Raw genomic sequence first — 25,531 nt, forward strand, 5'->3', positions numbered from 1 at the left:
TTGTGTTTTTCCTATAAATTTTGAATGTGCATGTGTTGTTGTGTCTTGTAATATTTAGGTCCAGAAAGTTGATATTTTTATTTTGCTCATGTTCCACTGTAAATTTGATTTTCTCATTTAGATTATTGAAATGATTAAGAATGTCTGTGATGTCTTTGGTATCTCCTTTCACTAACAGTAGTGTGTCATCTACATATCTCCTATAAAATTCTATTTTCTTTAGGCAGGGTTCTTGGCTGTCAAATAATTTTTGTTCTAAGTGATTTAAGTATATGTCAGCTATGGTACCGGATATACATGATCCCATTGCTAGGCCATCTGGTTGCTTATAAATGTTGTCATTAAAGGTAAAGTAGTTGTAACTTAGGGTTAGCTGAAGGAGTTCCATAAATTCTACAATCTCTGTGTATGAAAGTTTCTTGTGTTGCATAAGGTTCTTTTGTATTACTGTTAGAGCTTCTTGTATGGGTATGTTTGAATAAAGGTTGGTGATGTCAAGTGATATAAACTGTGCATCTTGGGGGAGCTTTCTGGTTCTTAGTTCTTTGGCTAGAATCATGCTGTTTTTTATGGCATATGTTGTTTCATATGTATAATTTTTCACCAGTATGTTGTTCAGTTTTTGAGACAGTTTGTATGCTGGGCTGTTTATAGAGTTGACCACAGGACGTATCGGGTATCCATTTTTGTGTATTTTTGGTTGTGCTCTTAGGCGTGGTGCTTTTGGATTCATACATGTAAGGTATTTCTTTTCATTTTCTGTCAACAGGAAATGTGTGTTCTTTAATTGTTCCTTAATTTTACTTTGGAATTGTTTGGTTGGGTCTTTTTCAATGTGCTGAATGTTATTAGCAGCAAAAAATTCATTTGTTTTGTCTATGTATTCTTTTTCTTTCATCACAACTAATGTATTACTTTTGTCTGACTTTACAACTATGGATTGGTTGTTTTCCAGTTTATTGTTTATAGATTTTAAAGTTTTTGTATCATTTATTGTATATTTAGATCTAAACTTATCTTTATTCATTTCTTTCTCAAGAAGCTTGCTTACTTTGTGTCCTATTGCTGCTTTTGTATTTGAATTTAATTTTGCAGCATCTGCTGCACTTTTAGTTGCAGCTATAACCTGTTTCAGTGCATGGTTGTTGAGGTTAGGTTCTATGTTGTATTTTAGTCCTTTTTGGAGTAGATCGTTTTCTCTTTGGTTGAACTTTATGTCAGTGTTGTTTACCACTCTACTGTAAAATGTGTGTTTGTTTTTGTCAGTTATCTCAAGGTTGGATCTCTTGTCTTGTTTGGATGTCAAGGTCTGTAGTTTCTTGTTATGTGTGTTGCAAATCGTCAAGTACTCTTTGTCGACTACTTCCTGGATATGCCTGCAAATTCTGTCATAAACTGTAGGTTCCATGTTGTTTGCTGCTTCTATCTGCATGTTGAGTAGCTTTCTGTTTAGTAAGTCCTTTTTCTTATGTAACTGCCTTATTTCGGTTTTCAGCCAGAGTTTTTCTGCTTTATGTTTTATAAGTTTTGCTATGTTGCTGCTAGAACATATTTTCACTTTTATATATTTCGGAATTATGCCTAGTTGTTGACAGTGCTTGTTGAATCTTATGTGTGCAACTGTTTTTAGTACTTTCATTTTGAGGTTTTTGTATTTATATATAGCTTTCATTGCCTGGCTTGGCACTAATAATCTGATTTGATCCATTATAAATGGTTTTTGAAAGCCTGCGACTGTAGATACAATAGGTTTGTTTATATAAACCTATTGTATCTACAGTCGCAGGCTTTCAAAAACCATTTATAATGGATCAAATCAGATTATTAGTGCCAAGCCAGGCAATGAAAGCTATATATAAATACAAAAACCTCAAAATGAAAGTACTAAAAACAGTTGCACACATAAGATTCAACAAGCACTGTCAACAACTAGGCATAATTCCGAAATATATAAAAGTGAAAATATGTTCTAGCAGCAACATAGCAAAACTTATAAAACATAAAGCAGAAAAACTCTGGCTGAAAACCGAAATAAGGCAGTTACATAAGAAAAAGGACTTACTAAACAGAAAGCTACTCAACATGCAGATAGAAGCAGCAAACAACATGGAACCTACAGTTTATGACAGAATTTGCAGGCATATCCAGGAAGTAGTCGACAAAGAGTACTTGACGATTTGCAACACACATAACAAGAAACTACAGACCTTGACATCCAAACAAGACAAGAGATCCAACCTTGAGATAACTGACAAAAACAAACACACATTTTACAGTAGAGTGGTAAACAACACTGACATAAAGTTCAACCAAAGAGAAAACGATCTACTCCAAAAAGGACTAAAATACAACATAGAACCTAACCTCAACAACCATGCACTGAAACAGGTTATAGCTGCAACTAAAAGTGCAGCAGATGCTGCAAAATTAAATTCAAATACAAAAGCAGCAATAGGACACAAAGTAAGCAAGCTTCTTGAGAAAGAAATGAATAAAGATAAGTTTAGATCTAAATATACAATAAATGATACAAAAACTTTAAAATCTATAAACAATAAACTGGAAAACAACCAATCCATAGTTGTAAAGTCAGACAAAAGTAATACATTAGTTGTGATGAAAGAAAAAGAATACATAGACAAAACAAATGAATTTTTTGCTGCTAATAACATTCAGCACATTGAAAAAGACCCAACCAAACAATTCCAAAGTAAAATTAAGGAACAATTAAAGAACACACATTTCCTGTTGACAGAAAATGAAAAGAAATACCTTACATGTATGAATCCAAAAGCACCACGCCTAAGAGCACAACCAAAAATACACAAAAATGGATACCCGATACGTCCTGTGGTCAACTCTATAAACAGCCCAGCATACAAACTGTCTCAAAAACTGAACAACATACTGGTGAAAAATTATACATATGAAACAACATATGCCATAAAAAACAGCATGATTCTAGCCAAAGAACTAAGAACCAGAAAGCTCCCCCAAGATGCACAGTTTATATCACTTGACATCACCAACCTTTATTCAAACATACCCATACAAGAAGCTCTAACAGTAATACAAAAGAACCTTATGCAACACAAGAAACTTTCATACACAGAGATTGTAGAATTTATGGAACTCCTTCAGCTAACCCTAAGTTACAACTACTTTACCTTTAATGACAACATTTATAAGCAACCAGATGGCCTAGCAATGGGATCATGTATATCCGGTACCATAGCTGACATATACTTAAATCACTTAGAACAAAAATTATTTGACAGCCAAGAACCCTGCCTAAAGAAAATAGAATTTTATAGGAGATATGTAGATGACACACTACTGTTAGTGAAAGGAGATACCAAAGACATCACAGACATTCTTAATCATTTCAATAATCTAAATGAGAAAATCAAATTTACAGTGGAACATGAGCAAAATAAAAATATCAACTTTCTGGACCTAAATATTACAAGACACAACAACACATGCACATTCAAAATTTATAGGAAAAACACAATGACTGACACCACAATCCCTGCAACCTCATGTCACCCAAATATTCATAAACAGGCAGCTTACAGGTCAATGCTGCATAGGGCAACAAAAATACCATTGAACCAAGAAAATATGCAACAAGAAATAAACACAGTGAAGAAGATTGCAGTTGCCAATGGTTACAATGCTTCCATGGTTGACACAATCTTAGACAAAATGAAGAGAAACCCAGGTACAAACTGCACCACAGAAGAAAAAGAGAAAAACAAATATATATCTAGCATTCCATACATAGGCAATGTATCACAGAAGATTGCAAATATTTTCAAAAATCACAGAGTAAAAATTGGGTTTTCTACATCCAATAAACTACACCAAAAACTAATACATAATATAAAGTGTAATCATGATCCATATTCAGACTCTGGAATATACAAGGTAACATGCCAGGAATGCTCCAAGTTCTACATAGGACAAACAGGCCGAAATATCAACACCAGGTACACAGAGCACATTAGAGCATACACCCACAACAAACACGCTACATCAGCAATAGCAACACACATACATAATACAGGACACCCATTTGGAAAAATAGAGCAAAATGTCAAAGTACTCCACCGACTAGATAAAGGACATAAAATGGATTTGCTTGAAGAACTGGAGATATATTCACACTATAGAAAATATGAAGATAAAATATTAAATGAAAAACTTGAAAATGAATCAGTGAATTTCTTCAGATGTTTTGATAATATACTTAAATAAAAATAGTAAAACATAGAAATAAGCAAAAATGTAAAATCAGTATAAGTAATTCATGAGCCAAATTGTAAAGATAAATTAACCTCTGTACAAAAGCATATCATAATCTGTGGAAGACCTATAATGTTATCTCTGTGAACTACCTATAAGAAGATCTTTGCAACTGTTTTGTTTATATCAGATATGTTCGATGTGTAAAATGTACAAGTTGTGTGTGATGTTAAGTGTGTGTGACTCTCTACACAAATGGACCATTAGAAAATTGTAAGTACAAATTGTTCTCAAACTTTAGCCACTAACCTCACAGAAAATATTGACACCCAACTAAAAATCGCGTTTCTTATGTATTACAGTAAAAGTCAACAAAGTGAAGCAGACTCACACACACTGACAACATCAAAAGAAATGGCTTAACACACATCATAAAAACGCACTTGAAAATGGGAATTATTTCTCGAAACGCGTCGTGCAAATAGTAAAATAAAGAAAATCGTGACTGGTAGCAGAAGTATTTATTTATAAACAAACCTACAGTTTATTGTTGTTTATACTGATGTTGTGGGGAGCAAAAGTACTCTTCACAAGAATGTAACTTGTAGTAATATTGTAGTAGAGAGGAAAGTGTACATAAATAATTGCAAAAAATTTAGATAATACTGATGTATCTTTAGCTGTACTAAAAGAAGAAAATCATAAAAAAATACAAAATAAAAAAAACCTAAGTAAAAAAATTTAAAAAGAAAATCATAAGCAAAAAAAATATACAAAAAACAAAAAAATCCATGACTAATAAAAAAAATATAAAAATTAAAAAAAAATCAGATGTTAAAAAAATATATATATATAAAAGGGAAATATAGAGAAAAACACATTACACTATATATGTCCAATATCATTTTTACTGTACAATATGTAAGCATAATGAAATTAACATTAATATTTAAAAAAAAATTAAAACTTATTCTAGGAAATGAGTTTTACCTTTCTATTATTTTCAATCTGCATGCTGTATGTTAGAATATTTCTCATGTATGTTTTATACCATGTATATTTGTCATGTTAAATAATTTCTTTACTTGAAAATTTTGTGTATGGGATTGATGGGGAAGTATCATTGCAACAACAGCCAGTAATAAGTCCACAGATTCAAAGAGTCCAAATTTGGAAGAGGCTATCAGACTGCATCATTAATGTACTAATTGTGTAATACAGATCCATCACTGAGTGTTGTCGGGATTTTGTTGTATATGTCCATAACAACAAAAGCCCTGGGGAGCAGTTTAATGGATCTGGGAGATGTTATTTTTTTACCGTATTTGTTGATACCGAATTGTAAATGTTTTCTTATATTTTTGTCAGAATTTATTATAATTTGTCTTATTATATGTTAATTTACTTCTGTTTTTGAGAGTAAAAGCATATTGATTACTATTAGAAAATGTATCGAAGAATAGCAAAGAGACTGATTACAAGTGGAAACTTGTGAATTGTGTAAAATATCTTTGACATTGGAGTCGTCTTTGACTATAGTTAGTCGGCAGCTAACTCTTGGTGTATGTTGACGGAAGAACAATGTGAAGGTCGCCGTCATAAATAATTTTGAATTATGTTACTATTATTTTTGTATTAACTAAAAAGAAGAAACTACATTTGAAGAAACTGTATTTGAAACACCAAAATGAGAGAAACACGTTGAACCACGTCTTTTCTGCAGCCGACAATGATACATTGTAGAATCATACTTAGACAACTGAAGCCAAGACTAATTTCGCCTTGCAAATGTGTAACGGAAAAGGCACTGTCACGAAATATGGCAAATTTAAGTAAATAAAAAATAGTGATCATATTTTCAACTTGTGTCTTAGCCGGGATGCCATATTTCAACCTTACCAATGATTTACGCTACAATTAAAACAAAACTTATTCACAATTCCAATTACAATAGCTACACATTTCATGTACCGGTTTTCGTAAATACAGATCTTTACGTACTTGGTTTAGGTGAAATAATGCCAATGCGTCACAATTATTTCGATGTGAGCAATGAAACTTCACGTAAAACATGACTGCGATAAAATGCGTAATAAAATAAATATACCGAGGTCTAGAAATAAGCATGATTACACATAAAAGGGATGATTAATACAGTTCAATATTAAAAATGTGTATTCAACAAAACCGTAGTCCTACAGAACTGGAGGGGTGTGACGGTAATGGTTTTATTTTATCAGTGAAATTACATACCGGTACTGGATGTTACTAATGCACCTGCAACCATCAAATAAATGATTACAAATTTAATTTACCGGTTTTTCTCCCCCGGAATCCAAAACATCAGACAGTATATATAATAATGGTATGAGACAATGAAGGGAGATTATTTGAGGACGTATTTTCATCAATTTTGAGACGTTATGACTCGTAATAGCCCTGGAGACGTCTTTTACAACAATCGAATAATTTGTAGCAGTACACCGATAAAAATAACTGCTTGCAACTAGCAAGTAATCGCGCAACGCGCAACCAAACTTCGAACACACAAATAACTTCTTAACACGATACGATTACATGACAATGGACACCATACGCATACTCAAAATAACAAACCTAGGTGAACACAGCACCGGTTTTCGTACGCCTCCAAACAAACTGCTTTTCAGAGATTGTATTTTAATAAATGAAGACATACCGGAGCAGTGGATTTTAATAATACCGACAACCAAAGACAACAAAGCAACTGAACTACGCACTAGAACAAGCCAGTTTGTTTGATTAATTTAAAATGTTTTGTTATTTGCTGACATGAATCCATGGCTTTTTAGATTAAAGTACTGACTTCGAAAGTGGGGGCATTTGATGACAGAATTAAAAATCATTATTGACAAAGCCAATCCAATCCAATAGAGATCGTAGATCTTACACTAATAACTAAACAAGAAATTTCCAGAAACTTACCTCCGCTTATAAAAATGTCCACAGTGTGCGTTAGAAAAATGTGTAGAAGAATGAAACTCAAGGAGAAAATACGAATTGCTTTCGAAGTAAAGGATACTTATTATAAATGTCACTATCTTTATCGTAAGTTTTGCATATGATTTTTACGGCTTAATGCTTTGGTTGCTATTATTGGCTCGTTGTAATACGAGAGTTTCTTATTTAAATTTGAACGAAACCATTAAACAGAGGCACATTTTCGAAGTGTTGTTTGACCGATTTAGTCACTCAGTACAAAACACCTTCCTATACTCTTTACTAGTTTAAAAAAATGGTTCAAAAGGCTCTGAGCACTATGGGACTTAACTTCTGAGGTCATCAGTCCCCTAGAACTACTTAAACCTATTTAACCTAAGGACATCACACTCACCCGTGCTCGAGGCAGGATTCGAACCTGCGACAATAGCGGTGGTCTGATCCCTGAAAATGTTACTGCAACTTTTCTGAAGTGTATAATCCTTGACTCATTTGCCAGATTTATGCATTCTGTAATCTCACTAAATAACTCAAGGAAAATAACAGAGACAGTTCTATCCTTCTCCAATCCGTGCATGTATCATGTCTTCAGTGAATTCGGCACCAACAGGACATTACGAATTTGACTTTTTTAAATGTCCAACCACACATGCATATTTCCTTGTCCAGCAGTTCATTCGGTTGGGCAGTCTCCAGTATATGTTTCCTTCTGTGTTTTGTTTGTACAGACATACCGGAGCAATGATCATTCACATAGATTTTAACTTATTTTTTGCCAGTGCACTGTTAATATCTGCGAAAACAAAAACTGCTGCACAAGCTCTGCAAACAACAAATGTGATCTTACAAAACATCAAACAATGGTTCTTCAACAATAAAATGAAAACGAATGAAGAAATAACACAACAAAATCTTACATGCAGCCTTACAAATGTGGCATACCCCGATAATATGGAGGCTATCAAACTGCTGGGATTCCTGATTGACAGCAAATTAATAATGAATGAACAAACAGTGTATGTGTGCTCCCAGCTCTCTGATGTACTGTCTGCAGAAAGTAAGTTGACACTCGGCGCCGTGGCTTATGGGAATGACTGTAAATGGGAGATGCCTCCACTGTCACTCGCTTCAGCCACCGCGCCGAGTGTCAACTTAGTTTGTGTGTACAGTAATATACCTTCTGAGGAGAACAGAAGGTGTATTAGCTGACCCATACCTTATAACAGTGCATTATGCAATATTTAATAGCCACATCAATCATGGCCTACTGTTATGGGGATATTCTGAAGGCTGCAAGTATGTGGCAGTGCTACATAAAAAAAGCAGTCAGAATATTTGCATCAAGCTAAAGACTGCAGCACTGCAAGCCTATGTTCACGCAATTCGACCTGGTGGAGGCTCTGTAATGGTGTGGGACGTGTGCAGTTGGAATTAAATGGGACCCCTTATACTTCTAGATACGATTCTGACAGGTGACACATATGTAAACATCATGTCTACCTGCCTCCATTCATGTCCATTGTGCATTCCGACAGACTTGGAAAAATCCAGCAGGTCAATCCAACACCCCACACGTCCAGCACTTCCGCTGGCCTCCATCTCTCCAGACATGAACATGTTTGTGCATACCTGGGATGCCTTGCAACAAGCTGTTCAGTACAGATTCGACCCCCTTCTACTCTAGCAGATTGATGGGCAGCACTGCAGGATTCATGGTGTCATTCCTTCCATGACTACTTTAGACATTAGTTGAGTCCATGCCACGTCATGCTGCAAAACTTCTGCATACTCGCGGGGGCCCTACCCGATATTAGGCAGGTGTACCAGTTTCTTTGGCTCTTCAGTGTGTGTATCATATATATTTCCTTATATATATGAAAAATGATAAATAACTCTTGCATATTTAATCTTCACACAGTCTGTCCAATCATGACTGGTAAACGACACAGATCCAGAAATTAAAAACATCAAGTTACTGGTATTTCTATAGATACGTTAACTTTGCACACCTTATGTTATGGAAGTAAGAGCTCTGGAAACCAAGGGGCTGTTAGTTCTGTTTTGCATATATATCTACTTGATTAGTTCTCATTAGTTGGAAAATAATATTGTGGCAATATAAAATCTACCACCCCAAGAAACGACAGTGAGAAAATGGATGTCATGTAAAAATAACCAAACACTGCAGAAAGTGCTAGATTCCCAATTTCTGGAATAGACAGGAAGATTTATGGGTCTCTACGTCAGCCGAACATAACGAATAGAATAGTTTGGTAAATACCATAAATGGATATAAGTCTGCCACAGCAGCCTGTATTCGAGATGACTGTAACTGCAAAATTATCTGAAAGGAAAAAAGATCAAGGTCAATTACAAATACACACTTTCTATCTAATCAAGTGCTTCAGATGAAGGATGTTTCATTTATTTATTTATTATACACCTTTAAAAATGCAACCAACATAATCTTTTGTGTACACAGACGTAGCAATACAATTACATAAATAACACGCACAGACTAAAAAATATTTTACGTAATTACTGTTCGACATTAAATTGTCCATCATACTGCGCATGATGTATTATGTAGAATCACATACATAAGTTTAATGTAATGAAACTATATTACTGTCTGAGATAATTTTTAAAGCCTATTTCGAACTCTTCTATTGTATAAAATGCTTTTTCTCTCAAAGCCACAACTGTGCGACGTCTTTAAACATATTGGTGACACATTGTGTACCTGTAGTGACAACATATTAAACTGTTTTACCCTCATGTATTTGTAACTGTCTAGAGTTTCCTTAAGTCTAGCGACTGTGATGTCTGTCTTCTGTTTTAGGTGTGTATTATATTGACGGGCCACGAGGCTACACCACCGCGGGGTCGAGGCACCTTGTCACAGTTCCTGCAGAGCTCCGCCCCCCCCCCCCCCCGCGCCCCCCCCCCCCCCCCCCGCCCCCCCGCCATCAGAGGTTCGGATCCTCCCTCGGGCGTGGATGGGTGTGTTATCCTTAGCGTGAGATAGTTTTAGATTAAGTAGTGTGTAAACCAATGACCTCATGACCTCAGCAGTTTGTCCCAATAGGAACGTACCACAAATTTCCAAAATAGCATCAATGGATAGAGTGTTTTAGTTTGTAATAATGCTAGTTTTCTTTTGTATGTATTAGACAACTTAATATGAAGAGGAATGTAGCTGTGGGTATTTTTATTTATTTATATATATATATATATATATTTTTTTTTTTTAAATAGGGTTGCCAAGACATTATTTATAGCCCCACAGATGCATCTGAACTCCTTATTTTTGCCAAATGTGATCTTTTTTTGCTCCAGGGAAATTCCTCAATAACACAATGGCATGTCAATTGTGCTTGGAAAAAGGTATAGTATGCATTTAGCAATAGCTTATCATTAACACATGACCTTAGTTTACCTAACAAATATGTAGCACATACTAAGTTAGTAGAGATATATTTGGTATAATTCTTCCATGTTAATTTCGTGTGAAGACAGAAGTCAAGAAGTTTAGCTGAAGCAGTTATTGCCATCCTCTTTAATTGATAAGGTAAAGAGAATATTTACAGTTTGTCAGTATTAATACAAAATTCAGTGAGATGGAACCACTTACTGGCTGCTCTGAAATGATCCCTACTTTACTGCTTTAATGCTCCTCAATTTTTACCAGCTGGAACAAAAGTGGTACCATCATAACATAAATTTTCACATACTAATCACTGGTTATGACATAACGTATTGTGAGTCACTAAAATTAGGAAGTATTATGTTATGTGGCTGGCATTTGGCTGAAATCAGAAATTAGTGGCTAGTGTTTGGTTGAAATCAGAAATCGGTCATGTGACATTCCTCACTCACTAATTTTGAGACACAGTATTGTATCCATCATATTTCGTTGTTTCCATGTTATAACTTTGATTTTTTGACAGTATGCAATTTGAAGGCAATGTCAAATAGAAGATTTATCACAAACACATCACTCTATATACAATTTGTTATAATTAAATATCTCTTAGACACATCAGTCCTTAAGAGATTTCAAGATGAAATGCATTCACTGTGGTTAGAGACGTAGTGTTACAGAACTGAAAGAAGTAGGATAATATCCTAGAACACACTAATACCTTTTCTCTCCAGCTTTGCTTTTGTAACACATTCTGGGTCTTCTTATTTATGTAATAGAAGCATGTCCCACAATATTCGATGTTATTTACATGAAATGAGTTTCTTCTCTTTCATGGCTTCAAGCTTAAAAAATGAACGATGAAACTGCTGCTAGTGAAACAAGCAGTAAAGACATTTACATCATATGAAATTTACATTTTTTCTTATCACAAATAATTGACTTTTTTTTAATATGTCATGATTCCTGAGGGTGTGGTTAGGTGGGAACCTACAAGTAAAGCTTAAGTTACTGCGAGTGAAACGAGCAGCAATCATATGTATAGTCTTGCTTGTTACCAATGCTTTGTGATTTCTTTGAAATAAGCCACGATTTTTGAGAGTGTGGTTATACACAAACCTAAGAGCACAGCTTAAATTGGTGCAAATGAAATGAGCAGCAATCATATTTGTAGTTTTGCTTGTCATAAATGCTGCGTGGGATTAGCCGAGCGGTGTAAGGCACTGCAGTCAAGGACTGTGCGGCTGATCCTGGCGGAGGTTCGAGTCCTCCCTCGGGCATGGGTGTGTGTGTGTTTGTCCTTAGGATAATTTAAGTTAAGTAGTGTGTAAGCTTAGGGACTGATGACCTTAGCAGTTAAGTCCCATAAGATTTCACATATATTTGAACGTTTTGTCATAAATATTTAGTTATGATCGAATCTTTAGCAGCGCTTTCATAAATGTGGTAGTCAAGACAAAGAGCACATTACACTGGGAGAAAGACATCATGTCACAGTCTGATTTCATGCAAATGCCAGTCACACACTGTGGTACTTCCTGATTTCAGTCACTCATAGCATAAGAAACAGTCCCTAATACAACATAAAAATGCTATCAGTTATTGTGTCTTTTCATATAAATCTTTTCACTTATATCTACTTTATCAGCTTTCACTTTGTAATTTAAGTTTTCTTATTTAGAAACTATCATCAGCATTACTAACACTTAGTGGATATCAGAACCACCCACAGTAACATTATGTGTGTGGAGGATGGCTTCTATGGACTAATCCCACTAACTCTGATACGAAAGTGTGTTTCACTTTGCTTTTTGGTACTTTCGTTAAATATAGTTTTTAAGCATATGAGATAGATTGATCAAACTGTGAGGTCAAAATGCCGTGATGGAAGTGATCTGATTAATCTAAAAGAAGATGTTTTAGTCATTATTAATTAACTAAAGCAGAAATAAGGATGTAGCAGCAAATTTCGAGATAACTCAACCTTACAAAATCCGACGCCTAATACGTAATGTGCTAATCAGATACAGTCTTTTAATATACCAATTAAATTATGTACAATTTTGATTTTGTAGTAATTATTGTTTTTGTAACTTTTAGCCCTTCTGTCCCCACACCAAACCAGTTTAGTCAATATATTACAAACACGATTTGCCTCGAAACAACAGAGACAGAGTGTAAGGATACCTGAACATCATTTTGGTTGTCTTTGAAATTGTTTAAACGATAATTCGATTGAAAAGTCATTGTGTAATTCTAACCTGACGCCATAAGAACGACATTACACATCACCATTGTAAAATTAGCTGTTATAGGCAGTTATCTACTAACCAACTAATAAGGGACACATTTGTTTGGTTTGACAGCTTCAGATGACAGTGTGTATTTCCTTTTCTGAGCTATGATATGGTGCAAACATTGATGGCAGCCATATTTAAATGCAGCAAACGTGGATGTTTGCAGAAATTTATTCAGGAGTGGTCAAGGTTTTAAAATTTTTGTATTTGATGTGGTCCTCAGCAGACAATTATACCCTAAGAATAAATTGTAACATGGTATTATCAGTTTTATTGTATCTCAAAGCATTGGTAGTTGACTCAGTATATTTTGAAGAACACACTACTTTCATAACCCAAAAGGCAAGCATATTTCATAAATAAATGCAAAGTAAATCTTTTTGTACTAGTAATAATGAATATGGATACATTCTTTTCAATTAAACGATCAAAAATGACATCTGCATATGATTCAACAAATCGGGAAATTATGGCAGACAATATTCACTAAAGATATTTTCATTCATATAGTTATAATGTTAAGATTGTCACTGAATACTGCAATAGAACGAAAAAGTCAGACAGGCTACATAAACCTTGTTGAATATCACAAAACTAACAATAAAAAGTGACTGATTAAAATAGTAACTTTGAAGTCATCTGGCTTACAAAATGTAAAGTCTGATCATGTGAATGGATTTATTAGATTATTTTCACACCATCCAGTGTTTAGGGCTGACCTGCATAATTAAAGTAAAATGAAGCTTCTTTTTTGGTTTGTTTGGATAATGTGCAACCCACAGTCAGCATTCTAAGCTCCCAAATCGAAGAGCATGAAACATAAATTTAAACGTAATTTTAAATCTTCGTTATATTTTTTCTCCCTTACATGGTTAGTGTCAAATATTTAACACCTTACCTCATTCTCATATTTATCAGACGTTTGAAGGTGTTTCATACATATGAGTTTGAATCTTTAAAGAATTGGGTGATGGGTTTACTGATGAGGCACTTAAAAGTTTTAGTTGATTTTTGCTGTTTTGACAGCAAAGTAACTGAGGATGGCGGGAGCAGAGAGGATATAAAATGCAGACTGGTTGTAGCTAGAAACACATTTCTCAAGAAGCAGAATTTGTTAACATCTAATACAAATTTCAGTGTCAGGATGTGTTCTCTGAAGCTATTTGTGTGGAGTGTAGCCTTCTACAGAAATGAAATGTGGATTACAAGCAGTTCAAATAAGAAGAGAATAGAAGTTTTCCAAATGTGGTACTACAGAATAATGCTGAACATTAGATAGGTAGATCGAGTATCTAATGAGGTGGTACTGAATCTAATTGGGGAGAAAAGAAATTTATAGAAGAATTTGACTAGAAGAAGGGACCATTTGGTACTACATGTCCTAAGGCATGAAGGTAGCGGTAGTTTGATAGTAGAGGGAAGTGTGCTGAGTAAAAATTGTAGAGGGAGGCCAAGCGATGAATACAGTTAAGCAGATTCAAATGGAGGTTGCTGTATTTAGCGAACATGAGGAGGCTTGCACAGGATACAGTAAAGTGGAGAGCTGCACAAACCAATCTTTCATTCAAGACCACATCAACAACTACATCACGTTTTATTGGTAGCATTATTATTATTATATTTTCCTTATTACTATGCTTGAGACGCTGGAAACAAAGGGAATGGATACTGCTACTAGCTTCGGAGTTGTGTTAGGCTTTAACCATAAAGATTGCACTGTCTGAGAGGCTAATTTTGCATTTTTGAATTGATGTGTTAATCGGAGAATGTTATTAAAATTGTGTTTAGAGAAATACAATATCACTCTTTCCAACAATCTGTGTGCTGAGATGATGTGGATGCGACCACACCCTGCTCTGTACTGCTATGAGAGTATCACGCCACTTCAAGGCAGCCAATCCCGTGTCAGCACGTCGCCACGTGACCGACGGAATGACGGCAGCCTACGGGACTTTGTCCTTCCTGTTTCTTTTGCGCAATACTCTTGCCATACAACTGGGCAAGCTGACACATTGGTTAGCTCACTGTACTCGCATTTGGGAGGACGATGGTTTAAACCCACGTTCGGCCTTCCTGATTGAAGTTTCTGTGATCTCCCTAAATCGCTTCAGGCAAATGCCGGGGTGACAGCTTTGAAAGGGCACGGCCGACTACCTTCCCCGTCCTTCCCTAATCCAATGCGACCACCGATGATCTCGCTATTTGGTCCCCTCACCCCAAATCAACTCAAACCCTCTTACCAAATGAGGCAACATAAAAGAAATCTATTGCTTCTATTAGTGAAAACACGATTTCTCGAAAGTTTTTTAAAAAAATGTTAATCATGACAAATAACAACCATCCTGTGGTTTTCCACACTCATGCAGCATATTTGTTTGCAGAACCATTATAGCCGTGGTTACGGCATGAGTGAAGAAACACAAAGTATGAAGAAAAAATTACGACTAATCGTGGTAATTTAGAAATCTGATAATTTCCGGTATGAAAAACTGTCATCATACCCACTCCTGTGTGTGAGTTTCGTCTGAGGCGAAACGACGGGAAACTCAAAGCGGACACAAGTCAGTGTAGTGCGATTTAGGTTTAACAATAAGTTGTAAAACGAAGGACAGCAGCGATCGAGTATTCGCTGCTGCATGGTGGTCTTACGTAGCAGTGGCGTGCGAGACGAAAGTGGAGGAGGCTGGCAAAGAAGGCGTGGCCAATATCTTACTCACAATCTCTCGACGTCAGCTTTTATCGACTGATCGAGAAAAAGTAGTAGTCCATCTTTAGGCAAAGCCTTTACAAACTATTTCATTATGCCTAACTTTATATGTAGAGGTGGCAGGAGGACGTTATTTGGATCTACTAGGTTTTGTGTAGAATGTTCTTCTCACCAGGTTTTAAAGACTTCCTCACAGACGAGTTCTTTCTGTACCAGTGTTCATCCCTAGCCCTACTGTCCCATTCACACAAGAAACATGGAAATTTGGTAAAGCCACCTTGCTGACCAAGGAGCATCCATGTTACTTTTAGATCGCCACATTTCATCCAACCATGAGCAGAATAGCCTATTTCATTTAACATTATTTCTAGATTTTCATAGCTTTTTTTCATGTGTACAGAATGTCCAACAGGTATAGATGCATACATGTTACAATTGTCTAATAAAACAGCCTTAAAACTAGTTTTGGATGAATCAATAAACATCCTCCAGTCTTCCTTGTTGTATTCAGTACCAAACTCATTCATCAGACCTGGAATGTCTGAGCAGTGCACTAAATAACCTTCTTGTTGAAAAAAGTTGGAAAATTGCTGCTCACTCTTTCTATGCACGTATATGCTGGTTTCAACTGCCAATAAGTTCTTTTCTTTTAATCTAAAGCCAAGCAATTCAACTTTTTCTTTCATTAAGCCCAGATCCCTAACCAAATCGTTAAGCTCGGTCTCAGTAAACAATTTGGGCTCTAGACTTTCTGTATTACATTGGAATTCATCATCGTCTGGTTCATCTAAATCACATTGTGCATCAGAAAATACTTCTGTTAGAACAGAATTTAAATCATCTGGTGGGTCAGGAAACAGCAAATCTACACCATGCCTTACTGGTCGGATGGCAGATGAAAGGTTAGAGTAGCTTATTACCTTTTTTGTTTTCCGCATAATGACCAGTAATATCAACACTGCAAAAGTAGCAATCATCGGAATGATTTCTTGGCTTCCTCCATATCATGGGAACAGCAAATCTAAAGGCTTTTCTCTCCTTTTTCAACCATTTTCTCAGGTCTCCAACACACACACAATATACCTTGTGTGGCGCCTAAAATTTATCTTGATGATCAAGTTTAGATCGAAAGTATGATAAATAAACCTTTTTCAAAAAGTCAACAATGTTTCTTTGGTGTTTTTAATCACAAATTCAACACAAATATAACAAAAACTGTCAGCAGAGTTTTTACAACCATGATTAAACACTGTATTGAGCACATGTACAGGAAACGAGAAAGTGAAGTTAGATTGACAGTATACAAACCACCATCTGTTAACACAAAAATAGAATTGACCTTTTGTGCCAGCAAATGTTTCTCATCTACATTTATTACACCTCATTTTAAATTATTTTAACTATACAAAAGCTGTTAAATTCTTTAAAAAATCACTTACTTTAATAAATTTAACTGTAAAGTGTGAAGAAATGGTGGGTGATACAGTTTTTGAAGTATCATATTTAGATTTCCCACCCTAACAATAAAAAGAATAAGGTATTTTCACCAAAAAGTTTTCCATTGTTGGTCTGTGTAATTATTTGTTAATATGGATTTCTCTTCACTGTAACTTTTCTGGTGCTGTAAGCTGTATATTTTTCTCAAATTAGTAACTTTCTGCTAATTAGGAAATAGCATTTCTTTGGAAGTACAATTGTACTGACCATTCATATATGATGCAAAAACACTTCATAAAGGTTTGTTTTCAAATATGAGCTGTAATGTTACATGCATTCTGCTTAACCTTAATGAAAGTTATCTTAATCCATTTTGACGTATAAAAAATGTTTGTTTTGTTTTTTTCTCTGCATGCAATAATTCATATTGTCACAGAGTATGCAGTTTCATGGCAAGTCACATCTCCGATGGAATAAACAGCCGAACCAGCAAGTACCACAAAAGTATAGTAAAGCAGCTGCCGTCATTCCACCTTCCAGGCATGTGGCGCCCATCCTTACCCATGTACATGCACAGACAGTCATAAACTTCCAAACAACATGCTATTCTAGAACAACAAACTTATAAAAAACCGGTATGCTCACTATGATACTCATCATTTGTCGGCCTGGTAGACATTGTGCAACACATTGCCTTACCCAAGTGGTATGTTATACTGTATGTCACCTTTTTGTGTATGTAAATGATGTCATCACAACCACAGGACGTAGAGAAATAAATAATACTGCTAGTTCAGATTGTACATTTGTCTTCAGAAACGAAAATTGTTAAAACTTTGTAAAATAAAAACCCTTTACTTATGGTATTTGAACTAAGTAATATTTCATATAATTCCATTTCAAAACATCTTTACTCATGACATAGCCCTAACGTTACTTAATGATTACTTGTGGATTACTTACAAAGACTCAGTAAAAATTTATCATTTCAATGTATCTGATCTCAAATACTTTGCTTGAGGTCGGATAAACACTGGTGCAAAGTAACCATTCTTCAATAGGAATTTGAATTCTTGAAGTAAGTTATAGTCTTAAAATGTTATGACCATATATTATTTTTTCATTGTCTCTATTTCTCTATGTATGTGGACCAGCCACAATGGTGGCTGGTAAACCAGCTGTACCTCTGTTTTAATTATCAATGGTCTATTCAGACACAGGGAGTATTCGTAGCCTAATCATGCTGACTGGACATGGAGTAATTATTAATTCCTATTATGAATTGATCATAGTTGTATCTTCATCTGGATTACCAACTAAACTTGTGAGGAAACATAGGCTTAGGAGCCTCATTTCTTATTTCCTCTACACATCCTTCAAGTAGGATAAGGTAAGCAGGCAGTTAACCTACTTATTCTAAGTTAAGCTAACATTCCCTAAAAATGTGTATAAACTAAATCATGTGATTTAACCATCGAAAATAAGTAAAAATTCCCCTCGTAAAAAGCTCCTAGCAAACAAAGGTACTGCTAACCATGAGAAAAGTACAAAAAATTCTAAGGAATAGTTGTGAAACATGCAAACATCCCAAGTCGTTGGATGTATCCATTCAGTTCTGACAGCAAATTATAGTTTTCCATAGACACTTCGAGCTTTTCGGAGTTTATATATTAATCTGTCAATTTCAAACAATCAAATGTAATAAATGTTGAGAACAACTAGTGTAGTGAACTTGTTAACTTCCTACTTTCTGTGTTAAGAGCAGCACACAAAGTTAAGACAATTCTGTCCTAGTTATCCATTTCTGAAATGAGTATAAGAATTAGACCACAAAACTCAGGTTCGTTCCTGTATTTTGCAACTTTATAGTAATCCTCAAAGCTAATAGTATCCTACTTCTGCAGAAACCCATAAATACTCCTCCTCCTACAGAAAAATCCTTCATAAAGACCATTCAAATTTTATAGCTATATTGGCCCTATATATATGCCTCCATTTTTCCTCCATTTAAACTTAAGTAATACTCCCTTTATCCCACCTGCACTATTCATAATATAATTCATGTATATATGCGTATCATAGCCTGTTCATTATTACATCACTCCCACTAAACTGCTACTTTCTCGTCTTCCCTCTTATAACTTTAGTTACCTTAATTCTATTGTATTTTGAACCCATACCTTATTACTGAGCTTCCTCTTAAATATACTACTGTCTCTTAAATATACTACTCTTTGTTCAACTCAGCATGAGCAAGAAACATTATTTTGAGTAAAGTCGTCTAGACCGATATTAAAATTTTCTTCATTTATTACACCACTTCAGCTCCTGCCACTATCAGAGATCGAAAAGCTTAGAACTTACAGAACAAGGTTGTCCTTGACAAAATATATGTTGTTCCTTTTACAGAGTAGCCTTTTTGGACTTAGAATGTAATCTGGATATTCTTGCCATTTATTACCATCTCTCTATGTGGTGATGGCTATGCATGTAAGAGAGAATCTATTCAGTTCTGATGTCTCTTCTGATCTCTTGTTCTTTTTAAATGTGGGCTGTGGTAAATTATGGTGACTTCTGTGAGTAATGAGTAATTCCTTAATAGTAAATGCTATCTTCTCATGCATACTTATCTAGATATTACTCATAAAATATTTATTCTCATCTATTATGTAGTGAAGTTCATAGTCAGTGCGAAATAGTGACTTGTCTTATTTCCATGCTTTTGCTTTAGCTTGCTTAATATTGCTAAAGTCTTCTTTTGTACTTTCATCACAGTTCCAGATAGTTTTCTATTTCAATAAGTTCGATAAATGAGCATCTTTCATAGCCTAGCCTCTTACAAAGCTCCTATAGAATCCAGCCAAATCTAAGTGATCATAGATGCTTAATATTTCTAGTCTCTGGACAGTCTCTTATAACTTGCATTCTTTCTGGACATAGTTGTATTCCCATTATTCTCACACTGTGTCCCAAAAAGTCAACTCTTGTCACCAAAAGTATGTTTTAGAAACTTTTATTAGTAACCCTTTTTCTTCCAGTCACCTCAAAATATATATCAATAATTGTCAACAGTCTTCCCAAGTCTTGTAGACTATTAATAAATCATTGACATACATTATTAATTCTTGCACTAATTCCCTCCCTAATAAATATTGAGCAGGAATGAAAGCTGACACAGGAATGTCCAATTCGGTAATGGAGTAATTCAGTCATGCTTGCCAAGACTTCAACTAATGAAAGCTGTTGTTCTGTGATCACCTTCTCTTGGATTCCATTCTCCTTGGTACAGCTCACAACCCAAGGCGAATTGTAATACTTCCATGGCATTTACTTTAAACTGAAAAGATTTTCTTTCAAATAAGAAGGCTGTGTATGGCCTTGAGTGGTCATGTAATGCTACCTGCCAGTATCCTTCCATGAAATCTATGGAAATATGAAATTCTGCTTCATCAAAGTTAGATAACATCACTTCTGTACTCAGGGTTCTAACCCTTTCTGTCTCTTTGTGTTTATGGAGTGATCATGAATCTAAAACTAAATGAACACCTACCACAAGTCTCTTAAGTACCCACAACAGACCCTAAAAATACATTGAGTTATGTTGCTGTCTATCTCCTTTCATATTTCATCTCTCACTGCAATTCGAAGGTTTATTGGTAGTGGATACGACTTGCAAAAGGAAAAAAACTGTGTCATCTTTTACTTTAAACTTACAGAAGTATTCCTTCATTAGTCCCAAGTTATCTGTGACCACATCTTTATGTGTTAACAGAATACCTTCTAATTAAGATTTCTGTTCTTCTGGCACTACAGGTGATTCTCTTGCTATCAATTTAATGCCAACTCCTCTTGATTTAATACTTCCCTTCTTTTTCTTGTTTATTTTCATCTGTTGCAATAATATCAGTAAACACAACTAAATGAATATGCTCCTCTGATGATGGGCCTTGCTTAGATTTCAATGGATTACTTTGGAAAGCTATGCTAGCTACCTTTTTACCTATTTTCCACACAAATATTTTCTGGTTGAAATCCAATCGATAATAATTATCAAGTAACCAATCTTATCCTAACAGGATCTATGGCACTAGCAACAATGTTTGATGGAAGTTCCACTTTTTAATCGTAACTGGTAGTCATGTTTCTTTTTTAATTTGCTTCCCTTTATTACAGGGGGTTCCGGTAACACACACTCCCATTACTGGTACTAGGAGGCAACAATATTTCTTCCTCATTAGCGCTAGCCATGGTGTAAGATTAATGATATTTTATGCACAGAATATAGGTGAACATCAACTTTATTTCCAAAAATGTCACTCACTACTATTGGTTTACAATGTTCTCCCTTAGCTGTTACTTTTCCTTCTTTAAACAACTACTCAAGAATAGGTCTCAACCATGTGAGGATTACTGTCTTCTCTGAATGAGGGCCTACTATTCTATTATTAGTTTGGCATGGATCTTAGTGTCAAATCTTTTTCCTGAACTTTAGGGTGAATTTTACAGCAATTCATCCACAAAGCTTTAATGTAGCAAAAATTATGTTTATATCTTTCTTAGTAATAGGTCAAATTTCAGACAACTTTTTCCATAATGAATCATATTTCGACCAAATTTTTTTCCAGAAATCCAAATGTTTGTCGTTTTTTTTGAAGTACACAAGAATATAAACACGAAAATTTTACTCACATGACAATGTTTGAGGTAATGTTGTCACAATTAAACACAATTACTACAAAGATTTATTTATCGGGTTTATAGTAGACAAGCAGTGTAACACATTATGTAGTCCGTTCACTGATATAAAGATTGTTGCACAGAGTCTACAAAACATTCTCGAAGCCAACAAGGGTGGCTTCTGGTGCAATAAACATAGCACAAGTAGTCGCCCCATTCAGTTTGAATACAAACTTAGTCCTATTCGACGAAACCAGGGGAGAAATTCTTCAGCAATGACAAGGAAATATTATTTTATAAACTATATGAAGTTAAGGTTAATGGGGGAAATGGCTTTAACGTGTAAAAACACTGCAACACCTCCAAACACAGTAGCTGCACGAAGATAAGTGCTGAGAAGGACAGCAGACGAACGCTGTTATTTGAGTAGACATGTCCATCTTCAGAGGTGCAAGAACTTGTTTAAGATGGTGGTGTCTTGCAATGTCCTATTGGAGAAGCTGAAGAATCCCCGCTTCAGACAGTTCTTGAAGTACAAAATAAATCCAGTTCCAGATGAAGCTACGCTGAGAAACGACTATTTATCTGTGTGCTACGAGGAAGTGCTCGACAAAATACGAACTAAAGTTGTTGACCAAGAGATTAGGGCGTCTATCGGAAATCACCAATTTGGATAGGGGTTAAATTGTAAATACTTTTGTTGGTGTCCTTAAAGTTGACGGACCTGGAGAAATGTTTCTCCTAAGGGTGTGAAGCTCTCAGCAGAATAAACAGCTCGACAACTGCCTTTGCGTTTGACAACTCAATGAAGCTACTGTCACTGTTGGTGTGAATAGAGACCAATAAATGGTGCTTCATACATGGCTGTAGCAGCCTACAGAGTTCAGAGTCTCTATCCCAGTGTGGCACACATCACTTGCCTTGCACACGCATTGTACAGAGCTGTAGAAGAGGTGAAATTAAATTGCACTGATGTGAGCCAACCGATCTCCTCTAGCAAGAAAATCTATGTGAAAGCTCCACTAAGAGTACAAAAATTAAAGAACAGGGAGCTTCCCTCCATTTCCCCCTCAGCTTGTACTTACACAATGAGGTTCTTGGGTTAATGTTGTTGAGTATTACTGTACCTATTACACCAAAACAAGACGATCTTTTCTGAGCCTGATAGTGATTAATAAAGTGCTATCAGAACTGCCAAAGAGTTCTTTACAGATACGTTGTCTCTAAACTTGACATACATCAACGCACTGTGTCATCCGAACAAGACACAGATGCAAAGATGCGAGCTGGTGCCAGTGCCATAGAGACTCTCCACTTGCGCAAGTTCCACCTGCGCCACTGTCGGCGCTGAGCATGGAGGTAAGAATAGAGGGAGACGCCGTGATGTCACAGCTGTGAAGTTATGTGAAGCCGAGGGTAGTCATCTCAATCCGACCAAAACATTGCTGCTGTAAACTTGTGTGCATAGGCTTGTCGCTCACTTTTGGAAGGATTTTGCGCTATTATGGTGACTTGTGTGGTGTTCGGATGTACGAATCTTTCTGATTGTGATGCGAAATCGAAGGGAATAACATTTCATGTGTAAGTTGTCTCGTTAAGTGTGATTTTACAACTTCATTGTGAATGAACGTGTGCTACATCGATACTTGTACTATAGCGTGTTTTTCTCCTGTAGATTTCCTAAAAATGAAAGTCGGAAAGCTCTGTGGGAGAATGCCGTGAGGAGGAAGAATTGGTGTGCGTCGAAATGGAGCACTATATGTTCTCAGCATTTCCGAGAAGAGGACATAGACCGAACTTCCGTTTCAACAGTAAGGCTCCGAGAAAATGCTGTACCATCAGTTTTCCCTACACACCCAAAACATTTGCAAAAGGTATGTTAATTCAAAGAATTAAATTCTTAGTTTTCAAGTTCACATTTCAGTATAATACGTACGTATCGTCGATAATCAAAGTGTTGAGTAACTCACTTTGTCTTCATGATGTACCAAATTAAAAGCTAACACTACATTAACTGTCCTAAACAGGACACTGTGTAGATTTGCCATTCTATGTACCTCATTTCAGTAAATATTGGTGGTAATGAAGAGTGTTTCCCAGTAGTGTAACGTAACTGAAATGTCCCAGCATGTATTACAAACAAGATGTATTTATGGGTCTTTGGAGGGAGGGTATAGCTAACTTAGTTTTCAGTTTCTATTATTTAGTTTGTGATACACGTTTATTACTGAATTAACAACATTGTATCGTTTACATTGAAGGCTAGCTGTTCGTAATATTACATTAAAAACTATTTTTAATCAGAAGAAATGCGGAATTTCGCCTTTACGAGATTTTATTTTAAACAAAAACTTTGAAACAACCAATCTGATGACGTTACATGCGTATATGGTGCAATTAGCGACTGTAATACACGCAGCGCTATAGCACACTGACAATGTTTTGGTCAGAGTGTCATGGCAGTGAGCCACGCCCCCATGGCTTCAAAACGTAGTACGGCTGGGATACGTAGCGCCATCTCCCCTTATTCTTACCTCCATGGCGCTGAGGGTAAAGATATCGACCTCGCCTCAGCCAATTGCTGACCGATTACCGTCCGCCAATGACCAGACGACAACGGAAAGAAGCCCGCTCGGACGATAGAAGAGCAGCTCTCGCCCACTTGTTTATAGATCATCGTCCAGGGCTGACTTGGACAGGGAACGTCATTTAGTGTACTCTTAAAAGTGAACAGACAGTTCTTGTAAAAATTTCATTTGCTATGTACTGTGAAGTTTACCTTCAATCATTTGCACTTAGCCATTGAGGGCCTCTTTTGTCTTATATTACATGCAGTATTGCAGACTTAATCATTCAACAAGTCACAAAGACAAGTAAACCTTTTTAACTCATTTGTGTGACTTTGTTGCTAATTTGTTGGAGTGTTGTTGAACCTTCATTCACCTATCCTGTCACCTGACCCTGGGGCACAGTTGTGTAATAGTGGCAGGGACAAATTGTCTTAGCGGTGTACTGCACCAGAAGCCATTCCACAAACTCTCAAACTCGGCCTGCCGTAACACGGTGGCAACTCGGCCTCCACAACAGTATCGACGAGCCCTTTACAAAACTGGTGATGTGAGTTTGCAAAACAACGCCAACTTTCCAGTGGTATCAAAAGGCATCACATGACTGTAAGCTGATGGTACTCAACTGTGTGATGCCCTGTCTATTGTGCAACACAAGCAAAGTGAGTTGCATTGAGCTCGTGTTCATCTGATCAATAAAGTGAACAACAAACTGCAAGGTGTTCTCCAGTCAATCAGCATATTAGTACTTACATTACTGTTCACACAACAATTTGACACTCGGCACGGTGGCTGATGGGAGCGACAGCTGCTGGAGATACCTTCACATCAGCCACCACACTAAGTGTCAACCTAGTTCCTGATGATGTTGTTTACATTACTAGAATGAATTGTCTATGCCTCGTTACTTCCTTGATTATTTCTCCTATTATTATTCCACATCCTTACTTCACAATACTTCGTATTACTTTTTCATTAAAATGTGTGTGGATACCTTTCTCTTCATTATTGTCTGGTTGGCAGTTGTCACCTTGTGCGTAGTCTCCTCATTCTTTGTTCAGTATATCAATACCTTTGATAAATGTCAATAAACAGTTTGCCGTCATCTGCTAAAATATTATATATCTTTCTTGACATAGTAAGGTATCCTCTGCACCAACACTTTAGTTACAGGCTGTCCTCTATAGGATTGTCC

Source organism: Schistocerca americana, chromosome 2, assembly GCF_021461395.2.
Source record: "Schistocerca americana isolate TAMUIC-IGC-003095 chromosome 2, iqSchAmer2.1, whole genome shotgun sequence".
Classification (NCBI taxonomy): Eukaryota; Metazoa; Arthropoda; class Insecta; order Orthoptera; family Acrididae; genus Schistocerca; species Schistocerca americana.